The sequence below is a fragment of the Maniola jurtina genome, chromosome 6 (assembly GCF_905333055.1).
Source record: "Maniola jurtina chromosome 6, ilManJurt1.1, whole genome shotgun sequence".
Classification (NCBI taxonomy): Eukaryota; Metazoa; Arthropoda; class Insecta; order Lepidoptera; family Nymphalidae; genus Maniola; species Maniola jurtina.
In genome coordinates, this window is record NC_060034.1 from 3,150,042 (window position 1) to 3,166,956 (window position 16,915).

General features: G+C 35.6%; 1 protein-coding gene and 1 long non-coding RNA gene across 2 annotated transcripts in view; both read right to left on the reverse strand.

The window, feature by feature from the left end:
* LOC123866067 (hemicentin-2-like) overlaps positions 1 to 16,915 on the reverse strand; it is a 220,567-nt gene that overhangs the window by 46,659 nt on the left and 156,993 nt on the right. The window lies entirely within an intron of this gene.
* Positions 3,498 to 13,939, reverse strand: LOC123866068. Its single transcript, XR_006796118.1, has 3 exons — positions 13,888 to 13,939; positions 12,761 to 12,769; positions 3,498 to 3,509 (listed from the first exon to the last, which is right to left on the reverse strand). It is a non-coding gene; the product is annotated as an uncharacterized LOC123866068 (long non-coding RNA).

Below are 16,915 nucleotides of genomic sequence, written 5' to 3' on the forward strand. Positions count from 1 at the left end.
ACTAGCTTTTAATTTTACTTTAATGTGGGTGTCCTTACAATACAACGGGACATACTATGAAAGTTAGGCTTATGACATAAAACGATTTTCGGAAAAATGACATTTACTTTGTTTTGATATGGGGCGGTCGATATAATTAGGTACTAGGGTAAAGGCTCGAGTAAATGAACAGATTGGACGTTTTTACATGTATTAAGAGCTGGAATAAAAAACCGGCTGATATACCTTTTTTAAATATTTTCTTACAAATTCTTACACTTTTTTCAATTTCAATTTCAAAACCGTGTTCCGTTCAAACCGTTCAAAAGTGCGTGTGCGTGCGTCCATGTGTGTGTGTGTGTGAGTGTGTTGTATGTTTGTACGAGTGTTTGTGAGTGTGGTATTGCGTTGTATAACCACATGAGTAGCGAACAGAGTCAAAGCTTCATACAAGCGCGCTACGATAGGTACACTACTACAAGCTTGAGGCGCGTGTGTGCGTGAGCACAGGCGCTACGTCGCGTACGGAGAGAAATCGGTTTATACCGGCTCGGCCTGTGCTCAAGCTGAGGGGCTGCAGTACACGTCGCGCGTCGTGTTTTCATTTAATTTAATGTTAATGATAATAATTTAAATAGTGTTTAAAATCTATTTTCTTGAACTGTCATAGATTTTGTTCAAAATCAATATCTGAGGATCCCTAGGATCACAAAACAGGAAATTGTTACCAAAATTTAAAAAATACGACGCCATTTTGAAATTCTTTGTTAATTGACCGATTTCGTTCAAAATCGATATTTAGAGCTCCCTGGGGATCACAAAATAAGAAACTGTTACCAAAATTTAAAAAAGTCGACGCCATTTTGAAATTCTTTGTTAATTGACCGATTTCGTTCAAAATCGATATTTAGAGCTCCCTGGGATCACAAAATAAGAAACTGTTACCAAAATTTAAAAAAGTCGACGCCATTTTGAAATTCTTTGTTAATTGACCGATTTCGTTCAAAATCGATATTTAGAGCTCCCTGGGATCACAAAATAAAAAACTGTTACCAAAATTTAAAAAAGTCGACGCCATTTTGAAATTCTTTGTTAATTGACCGATTTCGTTCAAAATCGATATTTAGAGCTCCCTGGGGATCACAAAATAAGAAACTGTTACCAAAATTTAAAAAAGTCGACGCCATTTTGAAATTCTTTGTTAATTGACCGATTTCGTTCAAAATCGATATTTAGAGCTCCCTGGGATCACAAAATAAGAAACTGTTACCAAAATTTAAAAAAGTCGACGCCATTTTGAAATTCTTTGTTAATTGACCGATTTCGTTCAAAATCGATATTTAGAGCTCCCTGGGATCACAAAACAAGAAACTGTTACCAAAATTTAAAAAAGTCGACGCCATTTTGAAATTCTTTGTTAATTGACCGATTTCGTTCAAAATCGATATTTAGAGCTCCCTGGGATCACAAAATAAGAAACTGTTACCAAAATTTAAAAAAGTCGACGCCATTTTGAAATTCTTTGTTAATTGACCGATTTCGTTCAAAATCGATATTTAGAGCTCCCTGGGGATCACAAAATAAGAAACTGTTACCAAAATTTAAAAAAGTCGACGCCATTTTGAAATTCTTTGTTAATTGACCGATTTCGTTCAAAATCGATATTTAGAGCTCCCTGGGATCACAAAATAAGAAACTGTTACCAAAATTTAAAAAAGTCGACGCCATTTTGAAATTCTTCGTTAATTGACCGATTTCGTTCAAAATCGATATTTAGAGCTCCCTGGGATCACAAAATAAGAAACTGTTACCAAAATTTAAAAAAGTCGACGCCATTTTGAAATTCTTCGTTAATTGACCGATTTCGTTCAAAATCGATATTTAGAGCTCCCTGGGATCACAAAATAAGAAACTGTTACCAAAATTTAAAAAGTCGACGCCATTTTGAAATTCTTTGTTAATTGACCGATTTCGTTCAAAATCGATATTTAGAGCTCCCTGGGATCACAAAATAAGAAACTGTTACCAAAATTTAAAAAAGTCGACGCCATTTTGAAATTCTTTGTTAATTGACCGATTTCGTTCAAAATCGATATTTAGAGCTCCCTGCAATCACGAAATAAGAAACTGTTACCAAAATTTAAAAAAATCGACGCCATTTTGAAATTCTTTATTAATTGACCGATTTCGTTCAAAATCGATATTTAGAGCTCCCTGGGATCACAAAATAAGAAACTGTTACCAAAATTTAAAAAGTCGACGCCATTTTGAAATTCTTTGTTAATTGACCGATTTCGTTCAAAATCGATATTTAGAGCTCCCTGGGATCACAAAATAAGAAACTGTTACCAAAATTTAAAAAAGTCGACGCCATTTATAATTCTTTCTAAATTGACTGATTTCGTTCAAAATCGATATTTAGATCTATTGATCGATATTTAAAGATCGATATTTAAACTAGGCAATAACAAGAAAAACAAACTTTACCATCTTGTTGAACAAATAACTATTGTTAATTAAATTGTATCCTCCAGTGCCAACCCTACCAAAATAGTTATAAAATTTGCTCGCTTCTTAGAAGCTTTGCCTCTGTTTGCTACTCTGTGGTATAACACCATGTTAGTAAATCTTAGTATATTTTTAACCGACTTTAAAAAAAGGAAGAGGTTCTGAATTCGTCGGTATCTTTTTTTTTATGTATGTTCCCCGATTACTCAAAGACGCCTGGACTGATTTGGATTTTTTTTTTGTTTGATAGGGTATACTTTGCAAGTGGTCCCATATAAATTTGGTAAAGATCTGATGAATATCTTTGAAGATGGAGAACAGAACTCCTCAATGGATAAGAGCAAATTCAATTTTTTTTTAATGTATGTTCACCGATTGCTCAAAGACGCCTGGACCGATTTGGAAATTATTTTTTTTTGAAAAGCTAGGTATACTTTGCAGGTGGTCCCATATTTTGATGAAGTTCTGATGAATATCTTCTGAGATGGAGAACAGAACTCCTCAATGGATAAGAGCAAATTGCTCGCGATCAGTGTAATTGCTTAGTAAACAGTAGGGTTTTAGCTGGGCATGGCATATTATTATAGTACAGTGGGGCCACTAAAAATTTTGAAATAAAAAATTTTCAAAAGAAAAATAAAACCGACTTCAAAAACCACAATAACTTAAATTATTTTTTACTTTTTAGTGTTTGTGATTTTGAAATCGGTTTTATTTTTCTTTTGAATTTTTTTTATATTTATTCTGGTATTCTTCTTTCTTGGATATGGATCCCTCTTGGGTATCCCCATTTCTCTCTGTCTTTGGTACTATCAAGCTAATTTTCTCTCGCGATTTGCACAATAGCATTAGACCAACGCGTCTTCGGTCTACCTACCTGTCCTTCTTTCATCTGTAAAAATCGATACAATATGACCATTTGCATTTCAGTTTTAGGGCATGTCTCAAGGTGTCTGTAGGCTTTGTCTTTTTTCTTATGTCTTCAATTCTCACTTTGAATATTTTTTGCTTAATTTATGCAACTTGCCATCGCCCTTTAGCAAGTTACTATTTCTTTTTATATTCTTTGTCTGGACCCATGTTTGGCTGGCATAGGTAAGGCATGGCAGGATGCATGTATCTATAACGGATCTTTTAAGATGTACTGGGTAAGCTCCTTTCATTCTTTCCTTTTGTGCCCAGTAAAACAAGCATACTCGGGCTACTTTGAGAACCCATTAGCAGCTAACAGCAAGGCCTGGACTCCAATTTTTATATGTGGAAGCTGTATTTCCTCGTTGCGTTTATGAGCAAATAAGAATAGTTAACTACTTTTACTAAAAAAAAATTTTATTATTTGGCGCGAACCATCTAAACACCATGATGATTATTATTTCTGCGTTGTGAATATTACCAGAAGAAACAGCAAAAAAATTGTTCCAAGCGGCTCTATTGTAACTTGCAGTCTGCAATTTGAACGATTCTGACTTCTGGTGATAAATCTGTACCTCAGCCCCAACCCAGTACCTCTAATCTACCATTTCAAGAACTTTCAGAAGGTAGTGACGATGTAGTGACTTTTTTACATCTCAACTTAGACCATTCAATCAAAATTATTTGGATCACTTAATGAGAGATCTTAGATTGTCTAAAAAGCATCAGAACATGTGGCTTCTCGGCTCAAAGGAACAAATCTGATACGAGTAACATCAGACACTTGTGTTACGGTATATTATTCTCACTACTCTTAACACATTCAGTAGCTGATGTTGCATTTCCAGCGACTTGGATGCAACAAGGGCGTTAAGTTTCATTTTCTCTGTAGTCATTTGGACTGTTTTTCAGAAAATTTAGGTGACTTTCAAACTAAGATAACTATACCAAAGGGGATAATATCATATGAAAGGGCTCTATTATACATTCTAAAACAGGTTTTATTTATTATTATTATGTAAAAGAGTTTTTGATTTATCGCGCAAAATGTAGAAAAAAATATACAATAAGTCAAAAACTGAAAATCTGACAATTTTTTTTGAATTCCAAGCCGAAAATATACTTAAGAATTTATTAATAGGAATCGAGAGTTTATGCACTAGATAGAGTTCGTTCATTCACTGAAATTTCCAGTTCATTTACTGGCAATTTATCCTTTTGTTAAATAAAATAATTTATAATAATTAATACCACGCATTTTATTTGATTTTTTGATATACTGTGTACAGATACACAAAAAAATAAAAATTATATATAGAACAATTCTCATATATCTTAATTTTAGGTGAAAGTCAGGGTAATCCTTATTCGTTCATGTACTGGATCTTTTACCCTCCTACGTCAAAATACTAAAAGTCCGCGTAAATTTCGCAGATTGAAATGTCTGCTTGATTAATTGTCAATAGAGGGTCATGACATGTCAAAATTGCTAGTTTGAAGGTGAAATCGTCTAAGTCATTCGAGGTGGTTTTCCTCTTAAAACCTTGTCATTCGGTCGTATATAAATATGTCATGACCTCACTTCACACTTTCTATATAAAAAGCCTTAAATAAAGCCTTAAGTAGAGCGCGAGAAGGTCAGACTTTTGTTGAATTTTCAGTATCTAGTTGTATGGAATCGTAATAATATGACAGGTTCATTACTAGAGAGCCCGCAGCGTTTGAAAATATCACATCCCAGTTAACAATGTTATTTGTATAACATATTATGTATGTTTTACCCTTGAATAACATTAATATGACCCTATGATATTTTACCCTTAATTAGAAACATGCGGGTTAAACAAGGTTGGTGCAGATGAAGGATACTTTGCGGACAGTTTCGTTCGCAAAATTAGAATTCATGGAAAACTAGCTGATGGTCGTGACTTCGTCCAAATCCGCGGGAACTCTTTGATTTTCCGGGATAAAAAGTAGCTTATGTGTTAATCCAGACTCCAATCTCCATTCCAAATTTCATCCAAATTCGTTAAGCCGTCTTTGCGTGATTGAGTAACAAACATCCAAACATCCACATAATATTAGTAGGATATCATAATTCTTAGTTATAATTTAATAATAATGACACAACAAGAACTTTTGAGTATCAAGATTAGTTGATAATTTTTTTCTTACACTCAATTATTATTGAATTCAGTTTTTAGGTAAAAAGTTAATTTAAAAAAAATTAGGCGAGTTTTTACACATAATAAAAGCTGTTGATAAGAGACAAAATTTTTATAAATTTAAAATTGCACACGTTATTTCTATGTAAATTCTTATTCAACCTTATCAAATAAACGGAATAAACAGGAAGTTAAGAAATAGAGCGCGCAAGATTTGTTTGAATACCAAATTGATATTGAAAGAGCTGAATAGTTCGTTTGTTTCGCCAGTATAGATTTCCCACGATAAAAAGGCCTGTGAACACCGTACAGTGGGTAAAAATATGCGATAGTAATTAATGTTCTGAAAATGGTCCATATTTATTTTGTTACTGTTATACAGTAAGGTGATGACCAGGTCCAATAATAATATGATAGTGCAAGCATGTACCGGTAAGTTAAGTCTGCTTATCTACTTTGAGATCCCAACGTCTATCGGTTTCTCAAACTATGGCATATTATTGTAAATCGTACATTTGAAAAGAGCAACCGCCGAGTTTCTTGCTGGTTCTTCTCGGTAGGAACGGCATTCCGAACCAGTGGTAGATTATTTTGACGATTCAAAAGCACTTGTAAAAGTTTAATTGAATAAAAATAATTTGAATTTTGAATTTGAATTTATGTATTCTGCCCATTGCCACTTTCAGCTTCGCAACCCGTTCAGCTAAACGTAAGTCTTGTATTAGGTAACTCTGGCTCTCCTACGGATCTTCTCATTTCTTATTTGATCACGTAGAGAAATTTCAAGCATAGGTCTCTCCATCGCCCGCTGAGTGACTCTGAGCTTTCTTGCGAGCTAAGAAAGATTTTCTTATGAGGTAAGAAAAATTAATTATTCCTAAGTGTGGCGTTCATTAATTTCATTTTTTTTACCTTTATTATCTTGTAAAGTGTTTTATCTAATGCGAAAGATGTCTGAGTGGCTCTCTTGGGAATTTATCCTTAAGTTTGCTGTTTTTAATGACTTCATCAAAGTAAGTGCTGTAGAAGTTGTTACACTGAACTTGGTATAACGAAGAAATATACTTTATAATGTCACAGTTATTAGGTACTTGTTTCTGAAGAAACAATATTATAATACAGATAATATTTTTATTATGTTCTTAAAACTATTGTTTTCAATATAAATTTTTACTGAGCAAATTTACCCAGTCTACTTGGATGAATTTGCACTAGTCCGAACTGTCTGTCTGTCGATCTGTCTGTTCGACCAAAAAAAAATGATTTTGATAATATATCTTAACTTCAATCAAATCTCTCTATCTCATTCAATTAATATTCATTTCTACGTAAGTACCTAACTGTCATAATAATGATCACCAATATCAATTCATAGTCCTTAGTTTAAGGTCCGTATTACATGCTCACTGTAAGATAAAGACACTATTTAGTAGTGCCAAAGTGTCTATATTCTAACAACTGTGCTTTCATGTGTTAGCTTTTTCAAAAAAACTATTTGAAATTTAAAATAATAAAACAGATATTTGACTCATTCGACGTCACACGATCTCTTCCGAGCAGCCATCTTGAATCGATTTGTATAAATACGGCTGCTTGACGGTTTTTAAGCCAGTCTCGCTCCGACTCGAGACTCAACGACTATTAATACTTTTGTGTTTGGGTCGCTATTTTGATTGAGTGGTTGCAATAGCAATTGCGCCCCGATCAAATTAATATTGCAGTTGGGTTATTTAAAGATCAAAACTCTTGATAAGCCTCTGAGCGTTGTGGCTTATTACCTCGCGAAGGCTTAGTATGAAAGAACATTTTAATAACTTATAAAAATAGTTAAATTATAACGGCCCTTTTGGCCTAAGCTTACAGTTCAGAAAGTGGGATGGAATTAACGCAAAAATCCACTTAAGCATACAAAATATAGTTCACAAATGAATATAATTCGAAGTTAAAGGACAACCCTGGTCCTAGAATAAAATTGGTTGGGACAACCCTGGTCCTAGAATAAAATTGGTTGGGACAACCCTGGTCCATTCATTCAACACCCTTTAAGGGACAACCCTGGTCCACTCATTCAACACCCTTTAAGGGACAACCCTGGTCCTAGAATAAAATGTGTCAGGACAACCCTGGTCCCGTAGTATTACGAACAACCGTGCCCCTATTAGTATTCTGGACAACCTGGCCTAATATTTATTTTCGTCGCTCGAGGTCGAACGACCCAATTTGGATGGCCGACTGTTAGCTTTTTCAAAAAAACTATTTGAAATTTAAAATAATAAAACAGATATTTGACTCATTCGACGTCACACGATCTCTTCCGAGCAGCCATCTTGAATCGATTTGTATAAATACGGCTGCTTGACGGTTTTTAAGCCAGTCTCGCTCCGACTCGAGACTCAACGACTATTAATACTTTTGTGTTTGGGTCGCTATTTTGATTGAGTGGTTGCAATAGCAATTGCGCCCCGATCAAATTAATATTGCAGTTGGATTATTTAAAGATCAAAACTCTTGATAAGCCTCTGAGCGTTGTGGCTTATTACCTCGCGAAGGCTTAGTATGAAAGAACATTTTAATAACTTATAAAAATAGTTAAATTATAACGGCCCTTTTGGCCTAAGCTTACACATGTTTTAAGAGGGCTCCCTCCGTCACTCGTTTCATACAATCGTAGTTCCAATTTCATTTGAATATTAATCAACCAAAGTCCATGAAATTTTGCAGACATATTCTAGAAACTAATATCTGTGTCTGTGGTGTTTTAGATTTTTCTAAATATATGTAGTTTTAAAATTACAGGGGCTCAAAGATTTGTATGAAAATTTTTAAGACCGCGTAACTTTGAAACCGAATATTTTAACAGAAATCTGGAAAACCACAGACATAGATATTAGTTTCTAGAATATGTCTGCAAAATTTCATGGACTTTGGTTGCTTAATATTCAAATGAAATTGGAACTACGATTATATGAAACGAGTGACGGAGAGAGCCCTCTTAAACGAATAGGTACTTAGATACGGTAAAGTCAAACCTCTTCTGTCGGCTATATTTTCCGGCACATATAATTTGAATACTCTCAAAGGAAAAGTGAAAAAGCATCTAGAGGCAAATGGTTTCCATCACACGTGATGCTTGCTTTCCATCACGCTGGATTATAGGCAAGCGCTGTCAGTCGTTAATTTAAAAAACCGCTTTGGGCTAAGCAATTTTCCTCCCTAACAGATCAGCAACAGATACGTTTTTAAAGTTCCACACCCGTAGAGTGCCAACGGAACCTTATTACTAAGCCTCCGCTGCCCGTCCATCTGTCTGTCTGTCAGCGGTATGTATCTTATGAACCGTAATAGGTAGTAGCAATTAAAAAAGTATAAAAACTCTGTAAGAAAACATGGGTGCCTGAGAGTTCTTCATACTTAAAGTTCTCAAAGGGTCTGTGAAGTCTGCCTATATTGGTACTTATTCAGCGTGGTACTTCGTCTATGGCCTAAATCCTTATCATTCTGAAAGGAGACCCGTGATCAGTAGTGGGCCGGAATTAGTGAAGATGATGATGACCATACGAGCAATAATTTTCTTCAACTGAACTTCACTTGATAATGTCTCATAAAACTGCACATTAAAGTTAATGAAAAGTGTTAGCAAGCAATTTAATACATTAGCTCATAATGGGAACGCACAAAGCGTTATATGAGCAACATTGAACCTTCAGTTCTAGTGCGATGAGACTTCGTGATAAATTGGGGGCACACGAGGTAGGGACTCCATAATTGAGTTACCCTACATTTAACTTTTTTCCCGGGCCGTATATTGCTAAAATAAAAGTCTTAGGACTGGCGCACACAGATAGAGTGGAGCAGAACCAATTGTTTTGATAACAACAACTCAGTATTATGTATTTTGACATAGTTCGGTTGAAATAGACTTTTTGTACAATGCAAACTTTTTTTATGTCTAAATTTTTTTTATTTTCACTTTTGGGACATGTTGTGACACTTTTTAATAAGTTAAATATCAAATAACTCGTGTGTGTTTATAAATTTAAGGATGCACCTATAGATATGGTATTTAATTTTTGTGTGTCCTAATAAATATGAATAAATAAATTGGTATAGAGCGTGCTAAGCTAATAGTCCAATCTGAACACGGGGCATATGATTGAGCTTTATTGAGCCAGATCTCAGCTAGTGTATTGCTTTTATATAACCCCAATTTTACAATCTTAGGGGTTGAATTTAAAAAAAAAAATCTTAGCGGATGTCTACATCATAATACCTATCAACATGCTAAATTTTAGCCGCTCGTCCAATAGTTGCTGTGCGTTGATAAATCAGTCTGTCACCTTTTCCGTTTATGTATTTAGAAGATTTTAATCCTTGGTAAATCTCTATGACGCTTCTTCAGATTAGACTACTTGTTTTACGATCACAGCACAACGAAACGGAGGAGACTCTAAGGATGTGCGAAAGTGCTAAAGTAGATAAGGCTTATTTTGAGTTGTTATCAAGATAGACACAACACGAGTAAAGTGAAACCAATTTCACTTTACTCTTCCGGTGGGCGTTGTGCCTTAAGGTCACCCCGAACTCAAATTACTTTCGGCCCAAAGCAATCTCATCGTCGTTATTGTGATTTTTGAGATGTCATTTTTTATTTCTGATATCATGAACTCAAACTTTGTTTTTAAATTATACTAGTTCTCTCTGATGTCACTTTGTATTTTGAATTTCATTCACGATGTAAGCTTTTTAATTTATTTGTTAAATACAATCTTTCCATTTTCAGTGAAAATAAGTTTAAAGCTATCATACAACTAGAGTCATTATTAGATATAAATATATAAAAGCTGGTAAATATATTTTTCTCTTTTGCATCGTATCTTCATTGCTTATTCATTGACCCAAATACAACGAAATATAATCCATACTTGCATATTGATATTAAAAATGGGAAAGTGTATATTGTATATTGTCTGATTATTATTATCTGTCTGTTTGCTAGCTTTTCATCTAGTCAGCTTGTTGATGTTTGGTATAGAGGACAGCAACTTGCATCCCGAGGAAGCATATAATTTGGTACTTTTGGTCGGTCCTAAAAATTTCCTGTTCCACTGGATTTATAAAAACCTAAATTCTGCTTAGTATAGCTTTAATTCTGGAGATGGACGTAGACTACTATTTATTTAAGAAAATTTAATGTTCCCACGAGGTTTTTACCTAAATTCGCGTGGAAAAAGTCAGAGAGATTTCGATTTCATGTATTATGACGCAGTCTAAACTAAAAGTGAAAGCTACTTTCAAATTAAAATTAAGTTCAAATGGTAAAATTATCAACAACATCAGTATTTTTTTTATCTCTAAACTCAAAACTCCGCACCCCACCTTGTTTGTTAGCACTTCACACACAAAACACGTCCCTTTATACGCGAAATCACTGAACATGCAAGTGGGATCCTCATTAATGTAAAAGGGGTACGCAAAATTCACACACACTTCTCAGAGTACGGGTATTGTTCGATATGGGTATTCAATGTTCCACTTTCTACTTTTTAGGGGTCCGTACCTCAAAAAGAAAAAAGGAATCTTTAAAGGATCACTTCGTTGTCTGTCTGTTCGTCTGTCAAGAATTCCTATAGGGTACTTTCAGTTCAATCATGAAAGGCAAGTAGTTAGATTTTATAGAACAGGTAAAGAAAAAATCCGAGAACCGTGAATTTTTGTTTACATCACAAAAAAAAAACAAAAAACTGTGTTCTAACAAATGATAATAATTAGTATTTTCAATTTTCAACCGAAAGATAACTATGCCAAGTGAGGTAGAATATGAAATCTGTACATTCTAAAACAGTTTTATTTTATTTTTGTGCATGAAAGTCTTTGATTTATCGTGGAAAATGTAGAAAAAAAATACCCGAGTACGGAACACTCGGTGTGCGAGTCAGACTCGCACTTGGCTGGTTTTATTTTAATTTCTTGCACGCCCTCTCTTGCACTTTAGTCTCCGGTGTCTCATTGTTACTTCCCCTTTATTTTGGTTCTTTATAACAAGTTTTTTGTAAGCACCTAGCTAATCTCAAATAAATATCATCATCATCATTACCAACATCGCCGGCCCACTACTGAGAACGGTTCTCTTCTCAGAATGAGAAGGGTTTAGGCCATTGCCACCGCGCTGGCCAAGTGCGAATTGGCAAAGTTCATACTCCTTTCAGAACATTATTGAGAACTCTCAGGCATGCAATTTCCTCGTGATAATTTTCTTTACAGTAACAGTTAAGTGATATGTAATTGCTTAAAAGGTACATAATTTTGAAAAGTTAGTGGCACGTATACGTTAGTAAGTATATCTAATAATTAGCAAAAAAAAAACGCGTTGACCTCCCTGGCGTAGTGTTCAGCGTTGTGGTTTTATGAGTGGGAGGTCCCGGTTTCGATTTCCGGCGGGGGAAATTTGGAATTTTATAATTTCTAAATTTTCTCTGGTCAGCTCTGGTGGGAGAGGAGGCTTAAGCCGTGGCTAGTTTCACCCTGCCGGCAAAGTCGTGCCGCTAAACAATTTGGCGTTCCGGTACGCTGCCGTGTAGAAACCAAAGGGGCATGGGTTTAGTAAAAACTAGCGTACCCCTTCCAGGTTAGCCCGCTTCCATTTCAGCTACATCAGTTAAAATCAAGTGAGTTTGCAGTCAAGGGCTAACCTGGTTTTTTTATTCAGATACAAGTTAGCACTTTGTAACTAAATAAAAAAAAAACCAGGTGAAATTGCAGTCAAGGGCCAACTTGTATCTGAATTAAAAATGAAAAACAAAATTTTAATCGGCTGCATTACAGCGAGATATAATGAAATATTTCGCTGAAATTCGCGCTGTGCTCGCACCGGAAAACTAGAAAAGCCTCCATGAGGCAAATTAAAATACATCTGGGATAATCAGTCTGAATACTACGTAAGAGTCAATACACACTGAGCTTTGAGCCTAAGCTGCAACTTATCTGCATCCAATAAAATGAAGAGTAACTAATTTGACTTGCAACTTTTTCTGTTGAAGATTCTCAAGAGAAGTTTCCATGGCGCACTCCTTAGTCTGCTAAGGAGTGTACCATGGAAACTTGTGTACAACTTTGTACAAACGTAATTTGGTTCTTGGTTCTCATTACAATGTTAACCCATTAACTGAATCAAATGAAATTTAATAAATACGTCCTACAAACAACATCTGTGTCTGTGGTTTTTAAGATTTCCGTAAATGTAGTTTCAAAGTAACACGGGCTTAAAGTTTTATATGTATAAAATTTAAAGCCCGTGTATTTTTAAAGCACTTATTTCTGTAAAAATATCTGTAAATATACAGACACAGGTATTCATTTTGCGTTTGATTGGTTTAGTATTCAAATGAGAATCAAACCAAGTTTATTTCGAGCGCACTGCAAATAAACTCCTCTTAACTCCTTTTAAACTATCGAGAAAATAATGTTATAATATACTTAATAGAAAAAACCGGGACTTTTTGTTCCTCCACTAATAAAAATGTGTAGTACTCAAATAAGACAAAATGTTATTCCATACATTTGAAAAAAAAATGAAACTATAATGTGTTGAGTTAAGTTTTATTTCTAAATAAAAATATACCCTCCAAAAATTAAATATAAATTGAGTCAAAGGTTCAAATAAAGCTTTAGGAGGTCTTTTGAATCATCAAAGCCCTGCTGTCCGCTCGACTCTGCTATTTGTTCGGAATGCTGTTCCTTTCAATACATTTTTAAAAACGCTCCAACTTGCACGTTGAAGTTGTAGTAGAACTTCTAAATAAATTTTTCGTTATAAAAGTATGAAACTTCTATACAGCCAAAAGTGGAAACTTTAGGTACATTCTCGCATAAAAGCAAATGGATACCTCCATAAAATATTTGGCTCGCTGAATGGCCACATACATCGCTGGCGTCCGGCCAATTTGGACTTTATTACTGCTACCTATATCAATCATTTTGCTATTTATTCCCCCGCTTCGTTCGTTGCTTTATGTCGTAATGCAGCAGAAATTCTCTTAGAAATTCCAACATACATTTTAACTAGTTTTTGCTTCAGGTCACGATCACATTATTTAAACTATTCACTGATTTCATAAAGCCTGTACAATTTTGTGGCATGAAATAACATCTAAATCTAAATTGCCTTTTAATCTGACAATAGAAGCTTGAAATTTAGAGAGGAAAGTTTTTAGCCGTAGGCGAAGCTTTTTCGAAATTAAGGACTATGTAGACCTTAGTAAACTTTTATAATGTGAAATATTGATCTATACTTAGTGTAAATGCTATTTTACGTCGAAGCAAGAACATGCGACAATGCGGCATGCTACAAATAGAAACATAAGATTTGCAGCCTTAAATAGCATGCAGCAGTCCATGGTATTCCGAGATAATATTGTGCTGTAGAGTTTGAATATTAAGGAACGTCAATCTGCCAACGATTCTTGCTACATTAAACTACATGCAGCCATGTGGCATACTACCATATTGCACTGTGTTGCTCTGGCGTAAACAACCTTAATTCTATACAGCACACGGAAAAGGATGCAATTCATTAGTCCAGTTTTAATAGGTAGTTCCCGCAGGGGGTTTGACCACGATTACGTAATTGAAAATGACGCAGTTTACGATGGAATGCTCTTGAAGAAGATGCCTATTCAATTTTGCCTTGAAATATCCTAATTGTAAGTGGCAGGGAAGAGGGAAGCCTTAGAAATGAAGAAGCGAAGCGCTTTCGTTCAAATATAATGGGTGACAAAACCTTTATAACGCCAGACGCGTCGTCGCTTTTTGTAACGTTTCTTTTATGTAAGAATGTGTAGGTAGGCGCGTAACCTTACATCACGAGGGTTGTATATTGTATATGGCTCATATATTAATATTGTCTGAATAGTTCGGCAAATAACGCGATTTTAAATATGGAATGTACTGGCAATACTCACGTATTTAGTCGATGCAAGCCGGATAGTTTCATTCACGATAGTTTAAACATTATAATAACTCAAAATTTTAAAAAAACCCTGACACAAAAATCTCTATAAGAAAACTAAAAAAGTGCTGATAACTTTCAAACGGCTAAACCGATTTTCTTCGATTATAGCTAAGAACACTTTCGATCAAGCCACCTTTCAAACAAAACAAACTAAATTAAAATCCGTTCATTCGTTTAGGAGCTACGATGCCACAGACAGATACACAGATACATAGATACACACGTCAAACTTATAAAACCCTTCTTTTTGGGACGGGGGTTAAACATAACGCGATGTTGCGTAAAGCACACCACTAGCAACTATAAATCGACTAAAGGTGCTTCCAAAATCAGTGGACTATATGATACCCACGACTTTATCCGCGTGGACATAGGTTTTGCAATCCCGCGGGAACTCTTTGATTTGCTAGGGTAAAAAATAGCCTATGTATTAAGTCAGAGAATCAGCCAAATCCAGTATGCGTGAAAGAGTAACAAATATACACGCACACATACAAGCTTTCACCTTTATATTATTAGCGTGATTATCTTGTTCACATTTTCGTACTGTTCTTATAGACGAGTAGCACTTTGTCGACGTCGACAAAATAATACCCTAACGTCGACATGCGTTGAAGGCAGCCACCGACATTTTACGACGACAACTGCAGTCAGAATGTCAACGGGAGTTGTCGGCAGCTGTCAGTGTGCCGACGGCAGCCACCAGCGTGTCAACGGCAACCGCTAGGGTGCAGCTGGTTGCTGCCGATAGGCGACGACGGCAACAGGCACCCTTTTGATCCACGAAGTGCCGCTCTTCGCTTTCAATAGGCACGCTAATGCCTCCATAAATATCTAATTCCAGCTACTTTTAGTCACCTTTAAAATCTAAACTTTATATATAACGACCTTAAAGGTCGTTATATATATAAAGGCTCCAAGCGGGCAAAAAAATGAAACCAAATAAATTATCTTAATAAACCAAAACACTAAAAACACTCGTAAAAGCAGATTATAATATCAAAATTGTCGCGGTGTAGTCGCAGCTTTAGATTGTTGTTTTTAATTAAGAACAGGGTTAAACAAAATTGGTCGAATTACATTCAGAAGTTTGTAATTACGCTCATTTGGGATATCAGGGGTGGGTACTGGGAATTTTTGGCCCACATCTCGCCCGGCTTGCGTGTAATGGTTTCGGTTGCAAATTACGCGAGCGCTCATGTTATATTTCAAAACGTTATTATCTGAAGTGGATAATTCGTGTTAGAACATTTTATGTATCACTAGTTGTTCCCTGCGATTAGGTACATTAGTTTATGAGACTAGTACACATTGGTCTAACGAGCTCGGCCAATGCGCTCGGCGAACTAGGCTAGTTCGTATACATTTGCCACATATTGTAACCAGTATCAAACGATTTACCTAGGCGTGATTTGGAAGACGTTTGTCGTCACTTGCCGAACATTTTGTCCAAATTTTGGAACTATGAGAGGCATGTCAATTGAGTAGCGTGATGTGAGCGTGTGGACGTGCTCTGCGTTACTTTAAAAAAAATTGAAATTATAGAGACTTGTAATGACAGCAGCATGGCATGATTTCACACTGAACTCACGTAGGTACGATTTACTAAAAAAAACCTTATACATTTTAAAACCTAAAACGCTCGGCTAATGCATCCGAAGAATTTGTGCAGGACTACTTGATACAATATATTTCCCGAATGCAGCCAGCATTAGCCAGTAAACTGACTCTTCATAATATTATAAAGTATCAATAAAATATTATCAATAAGTATATTTTGGGTCTTAGCGCTATTCGGAAACCGGCACTTGCCAAACGCAACGGGCCAATGTGTACCGGGCGTGTATACGAATGAACAAGTCTACTGTCATGTATTCTGTTGATAGACTAGCTTGTGCCCGTATATAAGTAGACTACACAAATTTCAAACCCCGATTTTACCCCCTTAGGGGTTGAATTTTCAAAAATCCTTAGTGGCAGCTGCCTACGTCATACTACCTCAATGCTGAATTTCAGCCCGATCTGTCGAGTAGTTTGAGCTGTGCGTTGATACATCAGTCAGTTAGTTAGTCAGCTTTTCCTTTTATAGAAATAGATTATGTGCTTAATTGACACACAGTCAGCAGGAACATTGAAAAATATTATTTGACGTCAGTCAGTATTAGCACAGAGCTCGTTCAGGAAACCACAATTTTGGCCCAGTTCCGACACTTCCGGAAATAAATTTGCCAGGCGTCTGCTCCAGGTGAGTTGTAGGTGATGCAACATCGAGCTTGGTACACCAACTATACCTACACCAGAACTACGATAGCCTAGTGGTTAAGACGCCTGTCCTGTTTGGTAG